We start from the raw sequence: 25,780 nt of genomic DNA on the forward strand, positions 1-25,780 counted from the left end.
TTGCGGGTAGATCGCCAGCAGATGCCACTGAATTGCCAGAAACTGTTGGGAGTGGTGGAGTATTGGCTGGCAGCAAGCATTATCAGCCCTCTGGTTTGGATCCTGACAACAATGGGATTTAAATTCTATTGTTTTCCTATTTCATTTAGGTTTAATTTGGTTTGAGATCTTCCTGGCGCGCTGTGTCTGGGAGGAGATTGACAGACAGTTCCCCCTGTTTCTAGAAATCTTTCTGAAAGAGAAGTCCATTGTTCCTTCCCATCTGCACTTGGTTTAGCCAGGCTTTGATTAATAAGGACCACCCTATTGTTCATGTGTTTGACAAGGGTGTATGCACAGTATGTTCCTGGTGAGTGAGATTTCAACAAAGACCAGGCTTTGCTTTTAAACCCACCCTGCCAATGAAATCCAGCCTCCTGAATCTGAAGGTCAGCGGGGAGCAAGCATAGGTGTTTTATGCTCCCATGTCTCCCACCCCCAAACACCAGCACCTGTTAGAAGTGAGGTTGAAATGATCGTGTTGGAACTCTGGGACAGAGCCCCAGTTCCGCCCTGAAAGAGGCTGTGATGTATGGCGGATAATGAGCAGGGGAGACTGCCCTCTGCTACACATCATTACCATGCAGATCATGAAAGCAAATGAAATGGTTCGAGCAGATAACAGCTGTTTTTATTCTGCTTTTCAAAGATTCCCTTAAACAACTGGGTCTCCTGGCTTTTATTTAAGGGTGAACACCCGATTGTAAACATAGGAGCGATGCGTTCTCATGATGTCAGTAATAAAAACATGTATAAAGCTGCATGTGTATTCTGGAAAGCTAACTAACCATTAAAGCCAAGAAACATAGTCTGGCACAAATCTTATTATGTGTCCAAGAGGACTTGATGGTATGCACATAAGAAAATGTAATGAAACAGCGGGAGAGAGGGGAAGAGGGAGGGGGAGGAGCTGGCTTTGCTATCCGTGAGAGGTTGGAAGGAGAGTGAGGTAGAGGTAAAACTGCCAAGATCATCTGAGAAAAGGGTTAGCAGAGCAAGTGGAAGTTAGAGCAATTTTGCTTTTTTTCCCCCCTGTGGCATTAGAGCATCCCCTCCTTGCATTTTTGCCTATTAGCTATCAGCGATGAGGCTGTGACATGAGACCCACTCAGGAAGGAAGAGACCCAGTCCTCCTTTCTTAGGGGATTGGAAACTCATCAGCGGCAATGGGCATCTATTGTGTTTGTAATTGCTGTGATCTTTATCATACACATTTAAGCATTAGGTCGAGCTCGCTTGGAGAATCCCGCAGCACCACCGCAGCTCATCAGGATTCTGTAAAAATAAAACTGTGTGCACGGGGGTTTTGCAGAGCAAAGCTTGTGTAGGGTCAGTCTATGGAATGAGTCTCATAATTTTGTAAAAAAAAAAAAAGCAAGAATAGAAGCAATCTTTTCAAGATTTTCTATAAGAAGACCATGCTCATTTAAAAAAAAAAATGTCTTCTCATTTTAGTATAATTGGAATCCTTTATGAATGGGTGGTTGTATTAATAAGATAGAAATAAATTATTCCCTTACTGTACTTAGTAATAAAAATGTTGGTGTCTCAGGAAAATAAATGTATGTATATACATATTAAGTTTGTACCTAATATTTGTTTATGAACCACATAAATTTTAACATAAACCAAAAGATGAATTCAGCAAACAGCTTAATATTGGGAATCGGCTGTTCTTGTACCTTAGATCTGTGCTTAAAATAAAAAAAAAAATGAGAGGCAATAAAATGTCAACTTCATAGATTTGCTGCTAAAAAGATCCTGGCTCACCTGTGCATAAAATACAATGGCCCCCAAGGGTGTGTGTGTTTACAAACACAAATTAATCTTTTACCTGCCCAACTAGGAGCTATAATGGGTCTCAAAACTAAGCAGTGGAAACTAGCAAATGTGGGGTTCTTTCAGTTATCTCTACCAAAGGAAAACTCTAAGACATAGTCTGGGCTCTAAATTGAAGGTGTATGTTCTGGTTTTAGGTACTCTCTGGTCTATGTGGGAGGGGCCAATGTCATAAAGTGTCACGAACCGACTCTCATAAATGCCCTCCTGGTTCTTCGTATCGAACGGGAGATGACATAGAGAACGTGCTGTTTTAAAATGGACTTTACAGTTCTTCCAGAAACATTGTTCAGATCAAAATGCCAAAATTTTCCATCCATGTGAAAAATGTTGATTCTGTGGATTCAGGCTAACATAGAATAGCAATGCACAGCCCTGCATATGTCTACTATGTATGCCAGGTTTCTATCTATAACTAATAATACATGTTAGTTTTATACATTGTGTTATCTGCTTTTAAGATTCTCCGCCCCTTTTCTCTTCCCCTCTGGGCCCCTCCCTGTTTCCTTCCATCCTGTCTCTAGGAAATGTTTCCTTTGCCATGTGCCCATCCGCTGATGCATCCACTATTAACACAGAAGCAGACATGAAAGGAATATATAAACAATACAAAACCTACCATTTCTGGCAAAACACAAAAAGCAACATTTGTACCAAGTAGCTTTCTAAACAGCCCATAAATAAACTGATCTAATCAATAGCCTATTATTATTATTATTATTATTATTAAGGTTATTGGACTCTGCAGCAAATATATGCTGAAACAGGAAGCTGCATGGACCAGACACCCACTGAGGGCAGGCCAGAATGGAGCTCCAAAATTCAGTGGGTCCTGTCTACATCTGGTCCATGTGGCTAGGAAGAGTGAACTTGGATGCCAAATGACTACCAAGTTGGGAAGCTGAGCACTGTATGACTATGAATATGTGTTGAGTAAAATGCTCCCCAAAGCAAGCCAGGCCACTGTGCTGGGAACAATTGCTGCCATTGATCACTTCCTTGCCTGAGACAGTACACCTCTTCTAATGACAGTAAAGGTGGCTTTGTAAGTCTTTATTCGTCAGATCACAAATGGACACCACCACCACCCTTTATCTGTACATCCATGCCAAATTATCACATCTTCACATTAAAAAGAAGAAGAAGAAGAAGAAGAAGAAGAAGAAGAAGAAGAAGAAGAAGAAGAAGAAGAAATGAGCCATTTGTAAGCAAGGAAGAGTAAATGTCCCTTTCCCACTCTCAGGACTCAATTCAAAAGCAAGATGAGAAAAAAAAAAAAAAAAAAAAAAAAAACGCTAGGAAGATCTGCCCCTTTGGCCCTGCCTTTGGTGCTTTAATAACTACAAGATGTCTGAGGCATATTTACACTGTAAGAAGAATCTGCTTCCCAAAGGGAAAGGGAACCTGGGAACAGACCCAGAGGTACAATAAATAAACGGACAGGTCTAGTAAAGTCTGAATCACAGCACGTTCCAAAGCTTAGGAACAAAGCTGAGGGCATCACGTGAACTCTGTAAAAGTCGGTGCAAACCTTTTTCATGATGACGACTTCCACAGCACTGAGGGCTTCTTTCTCAAAAGACGCTTTTCTTATTCAGAGTATCTTGTTAATAATTAGTAGTTTGCTGTCACCTGCCCCCATCCGGTGTCCCCCTTTGCCCGAGCTGTAAGTGTTGACTAGCCTTACTAAAGGAAGTAAAGAATCAAGATAGAGAACCTGTGTTCAAAACAGAGCATCGCGTTGTTTCCAAACTCGGGTAGAACGTGGGCAGTTTGCTTTGCTAGTGCTCTTTCCGGCTTTGAAGAGCACAGCTCGCAGGTGTTCTGTTGGTTGTCTCGCCTTTCCTCTAGATTAGCCCTGGCCTCCGAGCTCCAGGCATCAAAGCAATTAGGTCAGACCCAGAAGAAATCAGGTTGCAGGTAAGGGAAAAAAATTAATAAAATAGAAGCTATGCCAGCTTGGAACCTCTGTGCTCTTTCAGGCAGACTAACGAACCCTGGCTTTAGATGTAACAGTATTAAGTAATTGGTATGTCAGAAAGAAACAGCAAAGATTTTGGAAAGACCAAAGATTTTAACGGCATTAGAAACATGGTGCTCTACGCAATTTATTTAAAGCCAGTCTGGTTATACTGCTTGAACTGACTACCTTCAGAGGCTTCAACAATATTTGCAATTAAAAAATAATTCCAGGAAGAGATATGGTACAATATATGTTTTGTATATAATTTAGTTTTTTAAAATTCATTTTGAATTTCTATTTTATACAAGATTAGTGATCTTTTTAAGCACATGTAATCTATATCCAGCAAAGAGGTTAGTATGTTCAATGCTTTTTTATTCAATTTGTTTTATGCTATCTTCTCTTGGGTCACTCTAAGGATTGTATATGATATATAAATATATACACATATATACATACATGTGTGTATATATAGAGAAAGAGTATATTGTGATATATATCATATATATGAGAGGAAGACTTTGTTAATTTTCCAGATGACTGTTTTAGTCACTATTATTACTGTCTCCAGCAGAACTAAAGGAGCCAGCCACATTTAACCTATAGCATTATCCAAGGGTGTGCTATGAATAGCCGCAACGGAGAGGAAGTCCTGGCAGAGACGCCAAGGCAGGCTATCAAAGTCAGCATTAACATTCGAGAGTGTTTTACAGAGCTGGCACACGGAGGTGTGACTATTTATATGTGATCCCTCAAACTTCAGAGTGTATTTTGGGAAAGATATCTTTCTCAGAATGCTTAGATTAGCCATTATGTATTTTCTTCACCTCTGAAAGGGTTTCTTGTATGAGGAATATAACCTCCGGTGACACTAGTCATATGCACAAAATCATACTTAATGTTCAGAACAGCCCATGAGATACAAACTGGTGTTGTCTGCGCTCCCATCCAAGACAAGTATACACTTTAAATATCTTTCTAAAGACCCCAATTGGAAGGCAGCAAAGAAAGTTTTACTGCAAGTTTCCTTAATTATTTCCAGTATCTTTTTCCCATCTGTATAAGTTTTAAGTTTTAGGGTGCCTCTGGTTGCTGAGGTGACTTCACTTTGTGGTAGCTTTGGGGTACCCCCTCAAAAGATGATTATGTTCTTATCAGTGGTCCTTCACCAATAATAAAATTGTAATCTATGAGAAAAATCACTTGCTACATGTTTGTGTGATTCTTTCCTTGGCTGTAAAAACTACCTGAAGAAGACAAGAGAGGGAAGAAGAAACTAACTAGACTGTCTCAGAGGAGTCAGGCAGAGCAAAGGAGCTCAGGTTGTGGTGGGCTGTGTTGCAGAGGGAAGGCCTATGCTAATGGCTCTCCTCATCTTGGTTAGCCCTCCTGGTCTCCAGCCTATGAAACAGTGCAGTACTCACCCTTTCTGACACATCACGGATGTTCGTCTGCAGCTTCCTATGCGCCTCTCACTCTAACTGAAATTGAACATCACGTGTGTTTCAAGATAATTCCTTGAAGCCACAAACGTATGAGTTTTCCATGTTTAAATTCATTTGGCCTTCACCATGAGATAGACAACTATTCACAAATTTCCAAGAAGGGAAAACAAAGCAGAAGAAAGCAAATGACTTCCCCTGAGTTATCTGCAAGAATGAGCGAGAGCCAAAATTGAGATGCTGAGAGCCTGGCTCCAGAGGCAGGGGCATATAACTATTACCTAATCACCTCCTCAAGTCACTGCTAACTGAATCATTACTTCAAGTCACATGACAAAGTGGTGGTTTCTTTATTTCTTTCGACCAGAAATAAACCCCAGTGACATTACTTTACATATGGTAGACAAGGTGTCTTGAATGACCGTTCTTGCCACTACCCCTAATTCTTATCATTTGCCCCGTACAGTTGAACTTTTGTGACAGCCTTCCCAGAACCAGTGGTGTGATTTACAAGCTTTTCGATCTCCAACAAAAGGTGTCATCCTCTACTGTCCCCCTCTACTGTACTGATGTATTTTACGTTCCGTGGGACCCTAAACAAGTGGAGAGAGGAGACTCCCACTTCCATGTCTTCCTGCCATTAGCTAATAGTGTATACGAATCATGAAGCACAGACCTCACATAGGTTAGGTTTATGAAGAGATGAAGGAATAGAATGACATAAGTACTTGGCTGAGATTGATAGATGATCAAATGATAGATTGATAGACAGAGGTATAAACAAAACAAATGGCATAAAATACAGGAAATGGATGACACAAACATGTTTTACAAAGACAAAGATTTATAACCCATCATAACACATAATTTCATTTTCTGTTGTTCCTTCGGCATAGCCATTGGTGCTAATTCAGAAAGATGGTGGCTATGTTTGCTCCTAGAAAGCGAGCCCTTGTGCAGGCAGGCATCGGAGCCTGTGAGGTCACTTATGTCCCTTACAGAAAGGGGACATTTGGCTCTCTAGTAACCATTGCAAAGAACAATATGCCTTTCATCCGGGCCCTGGGGATGGAGTCCTCCCCTTCTCTGAGCCACTTATCTGACAGATGTGACCCTTACGCAATTCCGCGCTAAAAGCAGAAAGACATCCTAAACCTGTTGGGTGTAGATTCACTGTAGGATGGATGCCTCCTCTGGGTGCTAAGGAGCAGAGTACACGCAATTTCCAGTAATTTATGTCTACTCCAAATGACAGAACCTGGCTGATAGAATAAAAGTGAATTAAATAAAATAATTTTCTCATTAATAATCGCATCCTCATAAAAATAATTCACCTCGCAGAAACATATTTGAAAACTACAGGCTGCCTTTAGAGATAGCTGTATTCTATAGTTTATGAATGCCGTACTCTGCTAAAGGCTAGGAATGTAACTCAGCAGTAGGGCACTTTCTTGCTTAGCATGCCCAAGGCCATAGGTTTATTCCACAATGCTTCAACAATTAATTGGTGGGTTACTTACTTAATAAAATAAATAGAAAGAAAAAAAAAGCTATTATTGGAGAGACATTGCTCCATGAAAGATTCCGAGCTGTTTACAATGTGAAAAAAACCACCTCCCACATAGAGGGCTGCTTTTAACAGTAATCTTCAAAGCAGAAAGATAGAGTGGTAAATAAAGATTGCCCGTTCTCCTTGATTGGTGGCTCCAGTTTTGTCAAGAAGAGAGTTTATCAAACTCCTTTGCACTAGCAGACAGCTTCCCATCTTTTCTATGAAGGAACTACTATTTTCATGATTGTGTAACTTAGTATTATTTAATATTTTCTCAGATATTTAAACAGAACTCACGGTGTGCCAAGCACTGGGCTAGTTACACAGTGCAACATACACTTTGATTAAACGTGTATATATGTGTCCTGGTTAAATACCCTGTTTATCTCTGTGATTTTCTTCCTGGGACCAGATACTTATGACTACAGGTAACATGAAGAGGAAAGTCAGTCAAACCTCCCACTCAAAATAGCATAAGGGGAGGAAAAGACATGTGTGTGAACGTGTTTCCATTGACAGCAATGAGGGTGTCTTTGAGACGACACGAAAGCAGTCACAGAGATCTGAGTCAGCCGAGAGCACAGAAATTAAAATGCTTGTTTGTTACTAGTGAACGGCAAGAAGGCTGACTGAATCCCCTCTATCTTCTGGTTACAAATTAGGAGATATGCAAAAATCTTTTTGACTCTTGCTCAGTTTTGTTCAGTTCACCGAATATATGTTTATACAACTTTGGTACCTTCACAGTATGTGTGTATGTGTAAAAATGTATCCAAATATATGTATGTATATATAATACACATGTATATATACAAATATACTGATATATATACACATATATAGTATTTACCTTTTAACTTTTTGGCATTTGAAGGTTGTGTACATGAATATGTATGTATATGTGTGGATATATATATGCAGGTGTGTCTACAGATAAGCTCACAAATACCTCAGGTTGACCTAAAACTCACTAGGCAGCAGAGGCTAGCTTTGAACTCCTAATCCTCCTGCCTTCACTTCTCGGTGCAATGATCACGGTGTCTATGCAACACTCGCTATGCCTGCTTCTATTTACAGGGTTTTTATCTACAACCCTATATTTGCTATGGAAGTGTACAAAAACCTGCTTGGGCTGAGTGAGAGGGGAGGGAGGGGCCAACCAGCCACACTCACCACTGTAAGCTGCCTGGGACTTGGCAGAAGACTCATCCATCCAAATACACAAAGGGCCACAACCCTGAAAAACGTTCACTATAATCTTCTGCACTCAAAAAAGAGTTACGTGTTGAAAAAGCATGCATTCTCAGGGCATCTTTACCTCCCATTCTCTGCTCTGGGTTCTTCCCTAGTCTTGTGAGTCTCATTGGGATGCTTGGTAAACACACTTCACCTTTCCTTCTTCCGTCTCAGGGTAGAAAGGGTCCCTTTAACTCCTGGAGACAGTAAATCACAGTCTGTGTGGTGGCTCTCAGTAGACACTTAAAGGCCTGAATTGGACGCTCGCTCTACATAGCACCCTTGCCAAAAGAGTTCGGAAATGACTTCCAGCTTCCCACAGTAATAAAATGGCACTGTTTGGCATCTTTAAGGTAATAAAACTGATTTTTCCCCCATCCTTGTAAATGAGAAGACAGGCTTGGTTGTTTGAAAAACTGATTTAAATTCATGTGTTTGCCTCAAATTATAAGGCGTGATATGAAAACACTTAGGTGAACTTCAGACCACCTCAGGAGGTTATTATCCTCAGCTCTCTGGGGAAAACAGGGTGGGGGTGGGAGTAAGCTGGAAGGGTGACCAGGTGCCATCACTCTGCGGCCACGGTCAATAGGTGGCACTCTTCCCACTGAGTCAGGGTGACCAAATGCCGAGGCTGCTCCTCGGAGAGTATTATCTTACTTGAAGGAAATGTTTTTGAAGTTCCTTCGTGTCTCTGGCACTAGTAAACAACTCTTGAGTCTAATCGCAGACTCCAGCTTTATTGTGTGATGGGAAGGGCTCTAGGAAGTAGGTTTTGTCGTTAAGGAGGGATCCCGGGAATGCTGTCATTTGTATACGAGACTTGAAAATTACATGACACGTGCTCCCCATTGTTTTAAAGGAAAAAAAATGGTGCCCCTCCTACTTGACTCCTAGGGTCTAGGAGGAAGTTTGATCATCTTCACTTCCTGTCTAGCTAATCACAGGGCACCTGCACACCTGTGGTTTCTCCTAGACGACACATTTCCAACTGAAAGCAAACAGTTCAGCTCGTAAGAGGGGAATGCAAAGCTGATCAGCCCAGCACTGGAGACCAGACCTTTCTTGTCCAACTGTAACAGAAGAGGCGTTTAAACAGTTTAACCAGAAAAAAGAAGATGAATACACTTTACATAGGGTCTGACTCCCATTTGTCTCGGTTTGTATGCTTCTATTGGGTGGGCACCACAAAGAAATTATTAGTATCACAGACAAATTTTCAATGACTGGCTGATTTCAACTATTGCTAAATACCTCCAACTCATCACGTTCTTAGTTGGGAGTCACCGGTGCCTTTGTTTGTATAATCTCTTTGTTTGAAAATCCTGAAAGAGCAGCCTCGGTAGTTAGAGGGTAGTCAGCTTGGTAGACAAAACTATCACAGGTCCTACAGAGATAATTACATCAAGAAACAGGATGTCACCACACCCTGCTTAACAATGGTGTGGAAGGGACAGCTGCCTGACAAAAGATACTATAAGAAGAAGCGGAAAGGACAGAGCAGATCATAACGGCGGTCTGTAAACACTGCTTGTTTATTAAGCCTGTGACAGCTTGATTCAACAAAGAGAGAATTAGATGGAAATGCTAATGACTTTGCTCACAAATACTCCCAGAGTGTGTGACCCAAATCAGAACCCCAGGAACTGAGTGGGAAACCATCTGTAATAAAAAGGGGGGGGGGGTGTTTCCTTCTGGGTTTCTCCTGAAATGTCTGTGGAGACTGACTTCCTGCAGCTAACCCTTGAACACTGCTTTAAAGGACCCCGTTCAGCTGTTTAATTATGTTGTCTTCACTGAGACTCAAGCCAAGGGTCTAAAAAGGAAAGTCTGTCCTGTCCATTTTCTAGCCCTTTGTCATGTTATTTATCCACTCCTCTCCAGACTTTAAGCACTGAGCTTTTCCAAGGCCAGAGACCTTATCTTGTTTAGCTATGCACAGAGTAAGACATCTATAACTATTTGCTGCATGATAAAATAAATGAATAAATGTGAACATTAGCAGCTTGTTTTTTTTTTCTCTTTGCTAAAATAAAATTTCACTTTCAGTAAATATCTGTAGATGAGAACATTCATGTTCTGGACTTTCAAGGATAATAAGTTTATCCCTGAAGATAAACACTGCACAGCATTCTGTTTAAAAATGAAAGGAAAGGGGGAAAAATTAATGGTTGGCAAATCCAACATCTCTACCCCTTGCTAAAGGGTTAAGGTTTCGCTGAGGTTTGTCCCTCACTATCCGTCCCCTGTAGCTAGCTTTAAAGTATCTATTTATCTTCACGTGATATAAATATTATTCAATATATGACATACACAAAATAGTCAATTTCCTTTGTATATTCCTAGTTGTGGTTGGCTAATGATGGCCCTCTGATGAGGAAAGAAAGATAAGCTGCACATTTTGCATCCAAATAATATTCCTCATAGTCTTGTAATTAAGAAAATTGCACTCCTCCAATGCTGTAGTAATATCTTTGTTGAGTGCCTAGCCTGTACAAAATAATTGACAAAGTGAAGTGACATGAGAGGAGATGACCCAGCCTTTCTTTATTCCATTCTTTCAGGCAACTGACCCTGCTAGTTTATTGTTTGTGAATGCTGCTTCAAAATTAATACATAGGTTAAAGTGTTCCTGAAAGGGGGCCCTCAAAATTGTCCATGCTTACACAGCATCTGTAAGGGTGTGTGTAGTAAAACTGGTTCTGGGTGTAATTCCTCTGGAACATGCTCAGTAGGTCTGGCCTGGATCCCAGGAATGTGCACATTCCTGACAAGTTTCCCAGGTAGTTCTCAGGCAAGTTGTCTTTGGAAGCTACTGAAGGAGTCACAGCCTTAAGAGTTAAAGGGTTTTTCTTTCTATGCCAAGCTGTATTCTAGGAACAGCAAGCACCTCTCTTACCGCGTTATTCTTTTCTTGTAAAGTACAATTTAAATGTTTCTAAATTGCACTTTATCATTGCAACAAAACTGGTTGTGATCTGTGAGCAATAGGATGACTTTTAAAATTTTTTTCTTAAAGGAGTAGAAATAACTGAAGATTACTAAATACAATTAAAAATAGTTATATTTTAAAAATATATTTTAGAGCAAGTATGGTGGTATATAATCACAGCACTGGGGAGGATGAGTCAGGATAACTAGAAGTTCAAGACCACCCTCTTTTAAATTAGCAAATCGTTATGATGATAGTTCATAGACTCATGAACTTGACTATTAATTTATAAAATAATGTTCAAAAATTCGCATGGATACTTGTTTGCTGTCGGTATGCCAGTATACCATTGGATTTCCATATGAGTTTCTCTGTAACCTCTCAAGTGAAACCATTTTTCCTTCCTCATCAATGGTGGCTGCTTCTTGGTAACTGGATTATTCCTCTGTATATGCAAGGAATACTATACAAGACTTTTGGCCTTGACAGAATCATGCTTCTGGGGCTAGAGAAAAAAATACCTAAGAAGGGTTGTGACTTGGCATATGAAGACCCATCAGCTGAGCCTTTGGAAGCCTCACAGGAGAAGCAGTCTCTCTCTCTGACTTCATCAATGTTCCTGTTCCCCAAGGGGTGTCATAGCAACTGGAAGCCAAAAACACCTTAGAGGTATTCCTCTAACACCTCCCCACCCCAACCCTTTTATGAAGAATCACATTAGGCTTTGATTTCAGAACACAGTGCCCAAGAATCCAGAAAAACAGGCCCTGCAAGACTTCCCTTTCAGTCTATTGCATTAGATAACAGAGCATTTGAGTAATCAGAGTCTTGTACAAGGCACCTTTCTTCCTTAAACTCAAGCATAAAATACAGCCGTCTCTGTGTCATTGATTCCTCAATTCTGAAGGTTTCTGTGCCCCATGAAACCTATGAAATACATTTTTGTGTCTGGACCTGGTGAAGGGTTCTGAGAGTGCAAGATCAGACTGGATATGCAGCACGTATAAAGTCCACCAAAACAACAGCAAGACCGTCACCAAAAAAGGTGGGGAGTGGGTGGGAAGGGAAGACAGAGAGGGGCAGTGAGGAAGAAAGGAAAAGAGAAAAGGAGAAAAGAAGTAAGGGAGAGGAGGAGAAAAGGGAAGGGAAGGAAGGAAAAAGTAAGCCTTTCTCTTGTTAACCTATCTTTTATTGTACATCTGTTAGCAACAAACAGACAAGGAGAGACAGGAGAGACGTCACAGCTTTCTGCCTTAGACTGTCTGCACACTCACAGCTGGGCCTTGGCTTGGGTTTTATTAGGCTCACTATTCCCCCATAAGAGTGTTCCTTGGTAATTCACCCACAATTTTTTTGTCCCCAATGTACCAGATTATTTCTTTAAAGAGACTTGATACGATTTTGTTAATCTTTTCTACTTTGAATACTGCTATCCTGTGACTGGTTATTTAAACAGCCAGAAGTTCTCCAATCACAATGGACAATTACAGTTGCCATCAACCCCCAAGTACCACTTCCCGTCAGACTCAGATCTATCCATATACCTCCTTTGTAAGACATGCCATTTCTAATTGAATTTTCATTTTCTACCATATGACAGATATATTCAGTAAGAGGCTCCTATAGGCATAGCTCACAGTAACAGTGAATTGTGAAATGTTCACTTTCTTTGAGTGTTCTCTCGTGTCCAGCCAATGGCGTAGCTAAGGAGAGACTGAATTTGTTCTTGGCTGTTTGTGTAAACACAGCCTCTAACAACTACCAAATACATGTACTAAAGCTGCTCAGAAGAAAACAAACCAGGACATCTGCTTTCTTGGAAAAAAAAAAAAAACAAAAAAAAAAAACAACAAGGCAACAGAATTTACTTTCAAAGTTTTAAAAGGAAAAAGAATGCAAGCATTATTTTTAAATATATATATTTCCCCATAATAATTTGCCCTTGGGCCTGGAAACAATTATAATAAAATTTTGTTGGGGAAACCCCTGCTGTCTGCACAGTGACATTTCTGCCATGCTTCAAATTAGAGCTCCTATAAATCTTGGAACTGAGCAAACAGGGGAACAAAAAAATCATATAAAATACCTGTCAGTATTCAGACTTAAAGAAGGAGCTTGGGGAAGATTTCCAAATCAAATTTTCTAAGTTGTTGAGCTTGATGCATGAACACTTGATCTTCAATTTGCAGCAGCTCGCACAGCAGATGCGTGTTTAAATGGAATACATGCTTTGATCATGTGTTCTTTAATGGAATCATGATCATCTGGGCTCAGATCTCCATCCCAACACATACTTCTGTCCACATGAAAATGTCCTAGTGGCTATAAATAAGCAAACACTTCGAAGCCTTCTTCCCAAGTAGAGACAAAGCTGAGAGTCCAGGCACATAAGCCCTAGCCCTGCGGCCAGCCAGGCAGGAAAACTAATTGCCGTAAATGGCCTGAACAGCCCACCTATCAATTGCCTAGACACATTACAGTGCTAAGCTGGAGCACATTACACTCTCTGTTTTCACCTGGTTTTGTTTTCCTGAAACAGGGTCTCATGTAGCCCCAACTGGCCTAGTGCTCACTACATGTGCAAGGATGACCTTGAACTTCCTGTCCTCTGGTCTCCATCCCTATGTACTGAGAATACAGGTGTATGAGCAAAGTTCCCTAAGCACACACTTTTGTTACCCAGCCATCTCATGGAGAAGGCTTTTCATACATCATAATGGAATCATGATCAACATTGTAGACATTATCTACATTTTTGCCAAATGGTGATTCCAAACTACTAAACATCATCAAACTTTAGAAATATATCAGTTTCTTTACAGATGATTGGAGGCCAAAGGGTCACAAATTCAAGGCCTCCTACAGTGAGTTGGAGGCCAGATTAGACAGCTTCCTGAGACTTCAAAATAAACGTGCAGAGAGCACTGGAGTTGTCCTTCCAAGAGACAGCCGCATGGGGCTCTGTGTTCAAATCCCAGTTCCAAAAATAAATAAATAAAATAGTACTGTCAATTTGATTTTCCAATATGCACAGGAGTAAATGCAACCCTTTTGGTTAAGAAGTAAATCTTCAAAATATAATAATAAATTTTTAAAAACCATTGGAGGAAAAGTCTGATCGTAGTTTTAAGAATGAACGATGCTGCACAGATAGAAGTCTAATCCCATTAGACTCGACACCTTCAAGTACGTTGTCCACAGTAAAAACATTTGGTCCCACTGTCTCCTCTGTTTTTTAGGATTCTATTGTTAGAAAAGAAAACTGTGTTTGGTCCACTGTATGCAGCCAAGAGATTAGATACCATCATAACTAGATAACAGTTGTTGTCTGACAAGAGTGTAATTACAGTGAGAATTTATAATCATTTTCATATTCTTGTAAATCCTAATTTATTGATGCTACAATGTTAACAAACAAATTTATGGGGAAAGAGGCATAGCCTGTACTCAGTTCTTTAAGAACTTTATAATAATTCTAAAAGCCTTAAATTCAGATGTAGATCATGCATTTTATTTGTTAACATAAATGCTATGTTTCTCCTTCCAAAAGTATCCAATCTCTTTACCTATCTTATATGTTAGGTTTGGTGTGTGTGGGGGCGGGGGAAGTGGGAGGGTGAGGGTGATGATGTTTTTTAAGCCAGAGTCTCGTGTGGCACAGGTTGACTTTGTAGCCAAGTGGCTTTGTAGCCAAGGATGACCTTAAGCATCTGATTCTCCTGTCTCTGCTTCTTGATGCTGGGATTAGAGTCATGCGCCACAAACCTTGATTTATACACTTCTGGGGGACTGAATTCAGGGCTTTCTTCATGCTATGAAGGCATCCTACCAACTAAGCCACATCCCAGTCCTGCTTTAGGCTTTTGAAAATCTGTTTTTATAGATGATTTCCGCATCTCTCTAGTTCTGCGTCTGTCCAGATATCTTCCAAAACTATGAGAAAGGAGGCTCCTCAAATACCAATACTAAAGGGAGCAGGTAGAAGTTATAAGAAAATAAGTTTCTCTGGCAGATTCGCAGCCAGGGACACCTCTACCCTTTGGATTGATTTCAGCCCAGCAGGAGTTTTCCATGTTTTCTGAGCTTTCTCCCCGTTCTTTTGATAATGAGCTACCGTGTATTGTTTTGTTCTCCTGAGTGGCAGATCGCTGCTTACATGAGGAATTTTGATTTGAAGATGTTTTGCTAGCATAATTATACCTTCTGTCCCAGACTGCACTGATGGGAAGTGGGCAGCTCCCCTCCCTCTGTTGTCAGGCATAGGGGAAAGGCCAGATGGGTTCGGTAGCTAAAGCTGAGAAAGATACTCTCAAAGGTCGTTGGTGGGAAGTTCAATATTATTGCATGCTTAATAGCAGCTGCTTCTGCTTGAACTTGGGGCTACGGAAGATGAAGTACATTAAGTGGTAAATCATTAAATATCAGCTGGGTAAAAGCAAAGAGGTAGATGTTCCAGATGAAATCACCACCGCTGTCTTCCTACATGCAGATATCAGAACATGACAACCACGCACTGAAACCTCAAAGAGCAACTTTTGGGTTTGCAGTTGGTGTGTAAATGACTGCGAACAAATACTTCACTGGGGTGGAGCTCGAAAGCACAGCATTGCATTTAACGTAGGCATAAAATATTTCAGGATGCACAGTCCTTTCTGGGCTTCGTGTTCCTCCCATTATGTGTTTATTCTTCAGGAAAAGAACACACACACCCAACTATTTAAATGATGTCTCCCTTATGTCCCCCTAATGATCTGTTGAAAGACTCATGCATGATGTCCTAGATTTGATTCCCAGCACACACATGGGAAGGTAGGGAGTTTAACTAGTCTCCTCTCTCCAATCCCCGAATTTCATAGATCCTGATCTATTAATTACCTTTGAAAACAAGGTAATTTTATATCATTTGCATACAATCTCGGCCTGGAAACTATCACCATCTGTAGGCTGTTGAAGAAGGATCTGAAATTCTCCTCAATAGTGTTATTTATAGAGTATTTCATTCAGTAAATGAGAAGATTAATTTTCATTTAATTTCCGTGCAAAGAAATCATAAAATTATTTATATTACAATGAAATTTTCAAAAAGAAATTTTCAAACAATAATCCACTTATTTCAAATATTTCTGACTCCTTCAAAAGAACATGTATGTGCCCACTTCAGCAGCACATATGCTAAAACTGAAACAATACAAGGAAGATTGTTATGGCCCCTGTGCAAGGCTGAAATGTAAATTTAAAAAACATGTATCTATTGTCTATTAGGTTTTTATAGAAATTGTAGTATTTTAACATATAAAGTTCTTTCATTATATAAGCAAAAACATATTTTCATTGTTTTTTAATTAGCTCATACACCTATTCATAATATGATGGTACTCTGCAAACATATACATTTAAAGAGAAATAGTGGTGGTGGTATATGCCTTTTATCCCAACATTTGGAAGTCAGAGGCAGGTTGATCTCTGAGTTTGAGGCCAACCTGGTCTATAGAGCAAGTTCCAGGACAGCTAGAACTACACAAAGAAACCCTGACTTGGAAGAAATAGTATATTTTTAGACAAGAAATACTTCTATTTCTCTGAGAAAATGGAGAAGTCTAGAAGATGGCCTAGGCTCGGGTGTATGATCAGTTTTGACACCATTTTCCATGTGCTGCCCTGGTGGATGTTCACTCATCTCACACGTGTGAAAATAAAATCTAATGATGCGCGTAGAGGACTTAGTACAACACCTGACAGTCACTGAACTCTTAGAATAAGTAAAATCCTTCTGTCTCGAACACATACAATAGATTTAAAATGAATACTATGTCATTTATGCCAGGCTGTGTTCCTGCTGATTCCTGATTCCTTGTTTGTTGAGAGAGAGAGAGAGAGAGAGAGAGAGAGAGAGATCATCTTACAGCTTATCCAGAGGGGAACTAGTAAGACCGAAGTGTGATTACATTAACAGAAAGCACATACAGCGGGTGGTCGCTTCTTGTCGGACACGACTAGACAATATAAATGTCAGAGTTTTAGAATAAATGTAAATCTTAGGACACAATGTTGATGACATCAGAAAGGAAAGACAATTTTGACAAAATTAAACTTAATGCTGAAGGACATAGTGATCCCTACATAACCGACTTTGAAGATTTGACAGCGTACGCTTATATTTGGGCCCAAGTAAAGAAAACCAACACCCACCATTTGGAGACATCAGAAAGGGGGTTGAGGTAGCAGGCAGGAGCACCTAGGACATTTTTTGCAGGACAAAAAGGAAGGCCCATACCTATTATTCAAGACTGTCCTGTCACGGAATTACATCCCCAGACAGACCGGAATGTTCTCTAGACAGACTTGAGGCTCCAGCACCTGAGTCTTTTGTGTGACTGACAGGAAGGAACATGAGTCAGAAATCATCTGCAACTCCCATTCTGAATACTGAGTAATGGGGCTCAGTCCCAGCATGGTCCGGCACATTGTTGGGACTCCTCAGCCATAGATGTCTTCTTCCAGTAATGTTACACACACACACACACACACACACACACACACACACACACACAGAGAGAGAGAGAGAGAGAGAGAGAGAGAGAGAGAGATGCATAGGAGGAATGATAATAAAGAGGGAGGCTTAAGTGTTTTGTGTTAAAATGCCAGCTACAACGTAAAATGAAACCACTTAATTAATTCTCAAACCACTTAGGCTAATTTCATTATAGACCACGTCATTCAACAAGTCATGTCATTACTAAGGCCAAGGTTAAATCGCTCTTTTAAAAAAAAAGAAAGAAAAGAAAAGAAAAGAAAAGAAAGAAATATAAAACCAATCTGTACAGAGCTTCACACAATGAGAAAGGGGACCAATATCGCTTTGCTATCATCCTAAAGAAAAAGGGTCCATTTAGTGATGTGTCAACTTCCTCCCTGTCATTCTTATCTATAAGAATTTAAAAGTTTTCAAAGGGACGCTATATTTAAGTATTATAGTATGCACTTTATTTCATAAGGGCAATTCAATTTCCTTTATTTCTGGAGGGAGATTAATTTTGTCACTGAACATTCCAGACCACTGTGACTTGAAAGGAGTCATTTGCACACCAACGCTGATGGAGGTCCACAGCTCAGATGTCAGAGAGGCTCCCAGGAAGGGTGATACATCCGCTGCCACTGCCATCTGTTGAGTGTTTTCTCGACAGCTGAGTCTCTTGACCATCACAAGGGCACGTAGTCACAAGAGGCTCAAGGAAGTGCCCAGCCATGAGACACAGAGTAGAAGCCCATGTTCGTTCGTGAAACAACATTGCTTTTAATTGCGCTATAATGATTTTCCAAGAGACATAATGATATGTAGTGTCTTCTTAGAGCTGGTGTAAAGAGTACAATAAACCACAGTGTAGCTGAAAAGCCAATTGAGACCTCGACTGCTGATGCCTGGAGGTTTTTGTCCTGTGTGCACACTTGAGAAACATTCCCACCCGTTCCTCTGCCCACAAATAATAGCACCTATCATTGAATCCAGTCAGTTTTCAATGCAAAAGCACATTTTTATTCCAAATATCAAAAGCATCAAGTCTTACCTCTACTTTTAATCTTCTTGACTAGAGATACTAAAATATCTCTAATTAGAGTGTAATAATAGTTTAAAAAATCTAACTCTCCTGGTTTTTCTTAAGTGGCTTAGCATTTTATTCTTTATCCGTGACTCTAAAAGTCAGTCCAATGACTTTATCTTCAACTGGTACTGAATGTTTGGTGTCACAGTACCAGCAATGATGCTGAGACATGAGTTAGTTGTTTGGATATTAGGTCCTTGTTTATTTGTTATAATGATGGCGATGAAACCCAGAAACTCACATCCTAGGCAAGTTCTCTATCACTAACTAGACCCAGCCACAAACACTTGGTTTCTTTGTTATTTATATATTTTGTGTGTGTGTGTGTGTGTGTGTGTGTGTGTGAACTCATGTGTGTCTGAAGGTCAGAAGAAAAACATTGGGAGTCTGATTGATCACTCCTCCTACCATAGATTCCCAGAATCAAACTTGGGTCATCAGGCTTGCAGGGCAAGCGCCTTCACCCTCTGCCCTATATTGCCAGCTCATGCTTGGTGTCTGAAGGGGAACAATTAACATCAACACCAGTGACTAATATTGCCGGAGGACCCTCAATGGGCCAGCTTCAAGTGAGCACTTTATAAGATTCAACTGAAAACGAGTCCACTCCAAAAGTCTAATTCTCTGTTTCTGGGAATCCAGCTGTCAGAATATGATGGATCAATCCACAGAGGCTCTGCAAATCCCCATCTCTTTTCTATTCTGAGGCACAAAAGAATGGAAGGAAGAGGGAGGGGAGGGGAGAGAGCCCTATCATACATACAGACAAGACAAATACAGGCTCACATGTACACACAGTCCTGGATGTTTGGGTTCTTGAGTCCCACTTTCATCATTCTTCTGTCCTAATGGATTTTTTTCTCCTACCTCACCTTGTTTAAGCCTTTGCTAAATATCCTAAATAGTCAGCAAAGGAGATATTGGACCTGGTTTATAAGAGGAACTAGGTGCTAAGCTTGATGTGCATACTCGGGCATCTATGAAGGGGAAAGAAATAATTTTCCCTCACTAAGTATAAGTTTTTCACCTGACATCCCATAACGAAGGACAGAGGAACAGGAGAAAATCATTCCAATGCTTCACTACTGCTCTTCTGAATTTGAGAAGCAAGAACAAGAGAAAGGGGATCTTCTTCTCCACAGGCAAAACACTGAGCCTTGTGGACATTGATTTAAAAAACTATTACTCTTTAGATGACTTTCATCCATTTATGCCCAATGTTTCTGCAGTCTCCTGAGTAGGTGTAATACCTCAGACACCTTCCTTGGGGCCCAGAGTCTGTAAATGACATGGTTATATATTTTTCCCACCTAGTCCACAGTTCATGACTGACCACCCTTTAGTCAAAGATAAACAAGAGAAAAGCATGACAATGTTATTTTTCCAACACTCTCTGTGGCATGGATCCTTCAAAAATGAAATCTGAAAAGCAAAAGAACAGTCGTGTTTTTATGAACAGTGTTCCAAAAGAGTAGAGCAGCATGTGGAAATAGGATTACAGAAACAGAGTCACCACCGGCTAGGCGAGCTTAGCAAGCAAAGCCAGTACACTCAGATTTCTATTGCCCTGCAGGTACAAGGCAGAATACTTGAGACAAGGGGGTCTTTGAAATTTCATTTAGGGGAGATAGGTCAGAGAATTTCTATAGGACCATGTTTCAGGGGAGAAACATGAGAGAACATTTCACTTCTCCGGAGCTCTCTGTTTTCTTGAGCTTACAGTAACTAGTGTGGCAACAGTGGGTGGGGCTCACTGGCAGAGGGATTATCCAATATGCAGGGCACACTGGCAGGTCGACATCCTAGATATGGGAATACTAGCTCCTGAACCCTGATACCTAGAAGTCCTACACTTCCAAAAATATTTATAAGTCAGTCCATATGCCCCACAAATGAAAAATACACACTTTCAAGTTTCTTACTAAGGGCTTGGGTTTGCAGGTCAGCTCATGCGCTGCTTTCCTTCCAAGCGGGAAGTCCTGGATTAGAGTTCTGAGATCTCATAAATGGGCTCCTGGTGCACACATATGATCCCAGCACTCAGGAGGCAGAGACAGGAAGATTAAGAATCCAAAGTAATTATTGGGTGCATAGCATATTCCAGGTATGAGATTCTATCTCAAAAGAGCCAAAAGTGTGTGTGTGGGGTGGGGGGGTGGCAAGAGAAATGGTTTTGCCAGTAAAAGCATTTCTGCCACATCTGAGGACTTGAGTTCAATCCCTAGATACCACAAGGTAGAAAGAGAGAACTGGTCCCCACAAGTTACTCTTGGGCTTCCACATGCATACAGCAATACATGCCTAGCAAAGGTACACATACCCCCCACGCACACAGACACAGAGAGAGAGAGAGAGAGAGAGAGAGAGAGAGAGAGAGAGAGAGAGAGGGGAGAGGAGGGAGGGAGAGTAGAAAAGTAAAAGTTTTTCCAAGCAAAAATTTTTAAAAGAAAAAAAAATGAATCTGCATCATCCCATAGAACTCCAAAATTAAAAACACTTTCAAAGTACCTGTTTGTGAATTGTCCACAATGCCTACCCAAAGCGGCTTTTGCCATGGTGACCCATTCCTGTTGGCAGACAGTCTGGACAATAAGCTTGTCTTTTGTGTGGTGTCACTTCTCAGTGAATCATCATGAGAAACAGTGGGTCACTGTGCTTCTTCTGGCATCTGCTGTCACCTTTTCTATCAAGGACAAACTTGTGCTCTGTGTGTCAGTAAACATTTTCTGTCTTACGATAAACTGCAAAGAGAATTTCGGAGGTGTCAATAAACCACAAGGTTAGGATATTATGGTATTGGGGCTTGGAAGAGGCTGTCCAGGCAGACAGACTTTTTACACACTGAGAACTTTAAAGAGAAAGATGTTCAAAGGACCTTCGAGTTCCTCCATGGCCCTTCTCTGCCCTTCTATCTGAGGACCACCATTCTGCTCTCCTTCCCCCAAGCAATTCAGAGAAATCAGAATGCCTCTTCCCCTGCAGGCAGGTCAGAACACTAGAAACATGCTCTCCTCTGACCTTCCCCTGCCTTCCTATGTGCGGCCAAAGAGAAACTCCGTGACCCCCTTCTCTGATTGTACAGGGAGGTTCTGCCCCATACCTGGGAGGAAGGAATGTGTCACAGAGAGATGAAGAAAAGTCTGAAGAGACCAAGCTTGCTGGATTTCCCCTTCTCTGCCCAAGCCTCTGATCATTTCCCTTTGTCTGTTCTCACTTCTTTATGCACTGCTGGTTCCTGTGGACTTGTGTACAGTTTTGGTAGCAGCTGTCCCTACTCCTCAGAAGGATAACACACCACTTCCCTTCTGACAGTCCTCAGCAAAGCTGAGTGTAGGAAGAGGTTCCCCTGGATCTTCAAGTCTTGTGTGTGGAATCTATGTTTTTTTCTCTGGTCATTGTAACTTCTGTCACAGGAAGGTGATCTGTGAGCCTCCCTGTAGAACCACCTGCCATGGTCTATGTACTCTGGCATTGGGAGGAAGGAAAGAGTCATGTCCTTGGTCTGCTCCCTAAACCATTAGTCAGCCCATGATTCTGAGCACTGTCAGTTGGTTGCAAGCTGTAAGAACCATGACTCTCCTGCTGCTTGAAAAACATCATAGTGAGGAAAGTCAAGTGTCCATTCCCCTTTGCGGTACCCTGAGCTGAGCTACTGAGGTCCTCTAAGGCTGTTCTTCAGAAATTGTGGTTTAATAATTCAAAATACATACAACAACAACAGCAACAACCAAAAGGAAACAGTGATGTCCAGGAATGGAAAGATTGCTCAGCAGTCACACAAGCACTGGCTGCTCCGCAGAAAGCCTGGATTCAGTTCCCAGCACAGGGATGGAGGCTTGCAACCATCTATAACTTCAGTTCCAAGGAACTAGATGCTCTATTCTGTACTCCACAGGTGTTGGGCCCACATGTGATACTCAGACACATATTCTGACTGAGTACCCATTCACATAAATTAAATCAGTTTAGGAGAAAATGAATAATGACTTTTATATGCCAAATAATGCAGGCTCTGCAGAAACATTTACTTGGCAACAATAAAATGAAATGAAAAAGGATTATGCAATTATACACATGTATAAATGTAGCAGAAGGAAAGGAAGAAGGTGAAAAGACAAAAACACAAGGCTGAAACGCAGAGACAGGTCAATGAATGACCATATACCTCTAGGCAGTAACATGTCCTTGAAGAAAACTAAGGCAAGAGGCTGGGGAGGTGTCTTAGTTTGGACAAGTGCTTGTTTAGCATGTTTGAAGTCCTGGGTTCATTCCCTAGTGCTGGGTGTGGAAAGTGTACACTTGTAATTATAGTACTTGCGATATAAAGACAGGAGGATTAGAAGTTCAAAGTCTTTCTCCAATAGAGAGCCAGGCTACCCAGTCAGCCCGGAGCAAAAGGAAGGGAGAAAAAGAGGGAGAGAAGAAAAAAAGGAGGAACAAAAGAAAGAGGAAGAAATGAATGGGAGAGGGGGAGAGAAGCCGAACTGGGGAGGGAGGGGGAGCACAAGGAGGGGTCTGAGCACCGCGGTTAGAGTGCAGTAGAGGAGAGAGCTCCATCAGGGTCCCAGGACACACATTTCCAGTCAGAGGCTGGGGTGCGAATGCTTTAAGGTGGGAAGGGGCTTGGTGAGTTTCAGGAAGCCACTGCGGCAGAAGACCCCCGGAGGACCGTGGCGCGGGAGTCACAGCTCCTCCTTCCCGACAAAGCTCTCTTGCATTCTGAGATGTTGGCTTTCCGCCACCCGCCCCCACCCGCTCCAGGGTGCACATGTCCTCACTTTCTGAAATGACTGAAAATTTCCTTCTGTCTTGCTCGTGGGCTGCAGTTCTTGTTGTCTTTAAAATAGCCTGACTGGGCAGTATAAAATGTTCGCAACCTTCTATTGTTCTCTTTCGTTTCCCAAAGTGATCCAAGAAATGCTAACCTCTGTTATGTGCTGACTTAAGACATGTACCAAGTGGCCCTTCGCATACATCTGCATAGGTTCCTGTTTGCTTTATCTTAACAATTTTGCTATTTAATATTTCCCTGTTCATTCTCGAACTGATAACATTACACTCTAAATCCTCCCATTTTAAGTTTGGCTTGGGTTTTTTTTTTTCAACATGAAAAGGCAGCAGTATTATTTATCCCTGATTCTTTAATGAAATAGTATGCCAGCAGTTTAGTTACAGGACATCAGCCTCTTCTAAGATCCTTAGTAGAAAAGCAAATGAATTAAACTGGGAAGCAGAGAACCTCAGCCAGCCCTCTGCTGTCTTTCCCCAACTTACCTAAAGAACGCCCGCCATTATTTTGTGTTTGTGTCTTAAGGGTAAAGAGGGATACTGGAGTTGATTCCATGCCTTTCAGGGGAAAGAAAAAAATAAAAAGAAAGAAAGAAAACCATATATTTTCAGGGGGATTGACTCCTAGTGGCTGGGATAAGAAAGAAATGCTACTAAGCCTAACCACAGCCTGATGGGATGAAAAGTGAGTCCCGAGTTGCCACTCACCACAGATCCCCCGGATACATGCCAGGAACCAGCTGAAAGCCAGGGGAAACTTTCTTCTGATGGGGCCACAAGCATGGGCCCTAGAGAATCTCTCAGTCCCAGGCCAGCCACTCTGACTCAAAGTGTAATGGAGGGGGAGGGGCTGGGGGGACGGTTATGGAGGGAATTAGCAGCCCCTGATCACTCTCATGATTGTGATGGTACTAATTTAAAATGCAAGCCCCCATTCTATTGTCAAAACACAGAGAGAAGCAGGGAGGAAATAAGATTTCATTTGGTGACTTTGTGTTTTAGGACTGAAGCAAAGACCAGGAAGAGCAACATGGCTGATTTATTATTTGTTTACTTACTTGCTTTTCTAAACCCGGTGTGCCCACTCTGCTTTTCCTCATAGGGTAAGTGAGTGTGGTCTGCTGTATTACGTCTTTGGGCTTCAATACTAATAAGGCACACTTCCCACAGAATCGGACAGAATGAATAAATACCTTGCCCTGCTGATGGTTAATTGGTAGTGGCGTGTGTCTTTCTTACACTCTCATGGAGGGAATGTTCTGATCATCAACACACAATTGGGCTTTCCCCTCCCTCATTCCTCACAACAGAACAAAGTGCTGAGAGAGGGCAAGAGGTCTGAGGCATTGGATTACCCCTCCGCTGGGGCATTCAGTTCTCAGGAGTTATCCCTAATTTCTCTCTACCTCAAGAACAAAATTGTCTCACAGCAAATCATTTAGCCTTGACCACACTTTTCAAAGGGCTATTGCTGATGGGTTTGCCATAGATCGCATCAAGCCATGGAGATGCTAATCTATCGCCTGTGTTTGAAACCCCTCTGGGAACCAGAGGTGGGGACCTGCTGCTGGGGGAACATGGCTGGTAGGATTATGGGGACCATTGCTTTTCTGACTGCAAAGTAAACAATAGGGCGATTGTGGGCTTCCAGGTCCAGAGGATCAACGGGCCTGAAGCTGAGGAGCTGTGTGTAAAAGCTCCCAGCAAACAATCTTGAGACAATCTTGAGGCTTGCTTCTGGAGGTGGATGCTGTCAAGCATTCTGAGGAGCACCCCAATGCGTATGCAGGAAACAAAACAGGATACCACTGTTTAAAGACTGTTTTCTGTAATTACGCTGACTTTTTTTTTTTTTTTGAAACTCTTGAACATTTAGAATCTTGCGGGCGGCTGAGACATACCCCAAGGAGAATAAATAATTGGGATTTTTGTCTTAAGAGAAACATTAAACTGTGTTCCTATCAAAATTAACTCACTTGTATCTGTGAATTTGATTGACTTAACACAGGCCTGATTACAATTCCCCTTCTCATCACCCCCACCTCCACCCACCTACTCACCCAGGCCTATTTTCAATCAGGAGGTCAAGTTGTCTTTGGAATATCATACTTCCTGCTTGGAAAAGGCCCTGGATTGTATAATAGTCTGACAGGAAAGTTTCAAGACCATCGGGAGTTTCCCGGGGAGGGGGGCACACCTCATCCACCGCTGCCTTTCCTCTGTGCTGAGAGCTGTCCTGCTGCTGTGCACAAAAGGTCTTCAGGATGGAAATGCTAAACTAAATGGTAAATATCCCTTGGACCTCTGCCTGCTGAGCTTGCAGGAGGCAGCTTGATCTCCTTCCTCGCTAAGGGGGCCCGACTGGCTGATGATGTGCTGGGTGAGGGT

General features: G+C 41.5%; 1 protein-coding gene and 1 non-coding gene across 2 annotated transcripts in view; both read left to right on the plus strand.

Annotated features, from left to right (window-relative positions):
* The window catches only part of Adgrl2 (adhesion G protein-coupled receptor L2), a 614,876-nt gene that overhangs the window by 86,622 nt on the left and 502,474 nt on the right, over positions 1 to 25,780 (plus strand). The window lies entirely within an intron of this gene.
* LOC121455150 lies at positions 16,152 to 16,258 on the plus strand. The gene has a single exon (XR_005975441.1). It is a non-coding gene; the product is annotated as a U6 spliceosomal RNA (small nuclear RNA).

Source organism: Microtus oregoni, unplaced genomic scaffold (genome assembly GCF_018167655.1).
Source record: "Microtus oregoni isolate MIOR12 unplaced genomic scaffold, Mior012 000000F_ref0000247, whole genome shotgun sequence".
NCBI lineage: Eukaryota > Metazoa > Chordata > Mammalia > Rodentia > Cricetidae > Microtus > Microtus oregoni.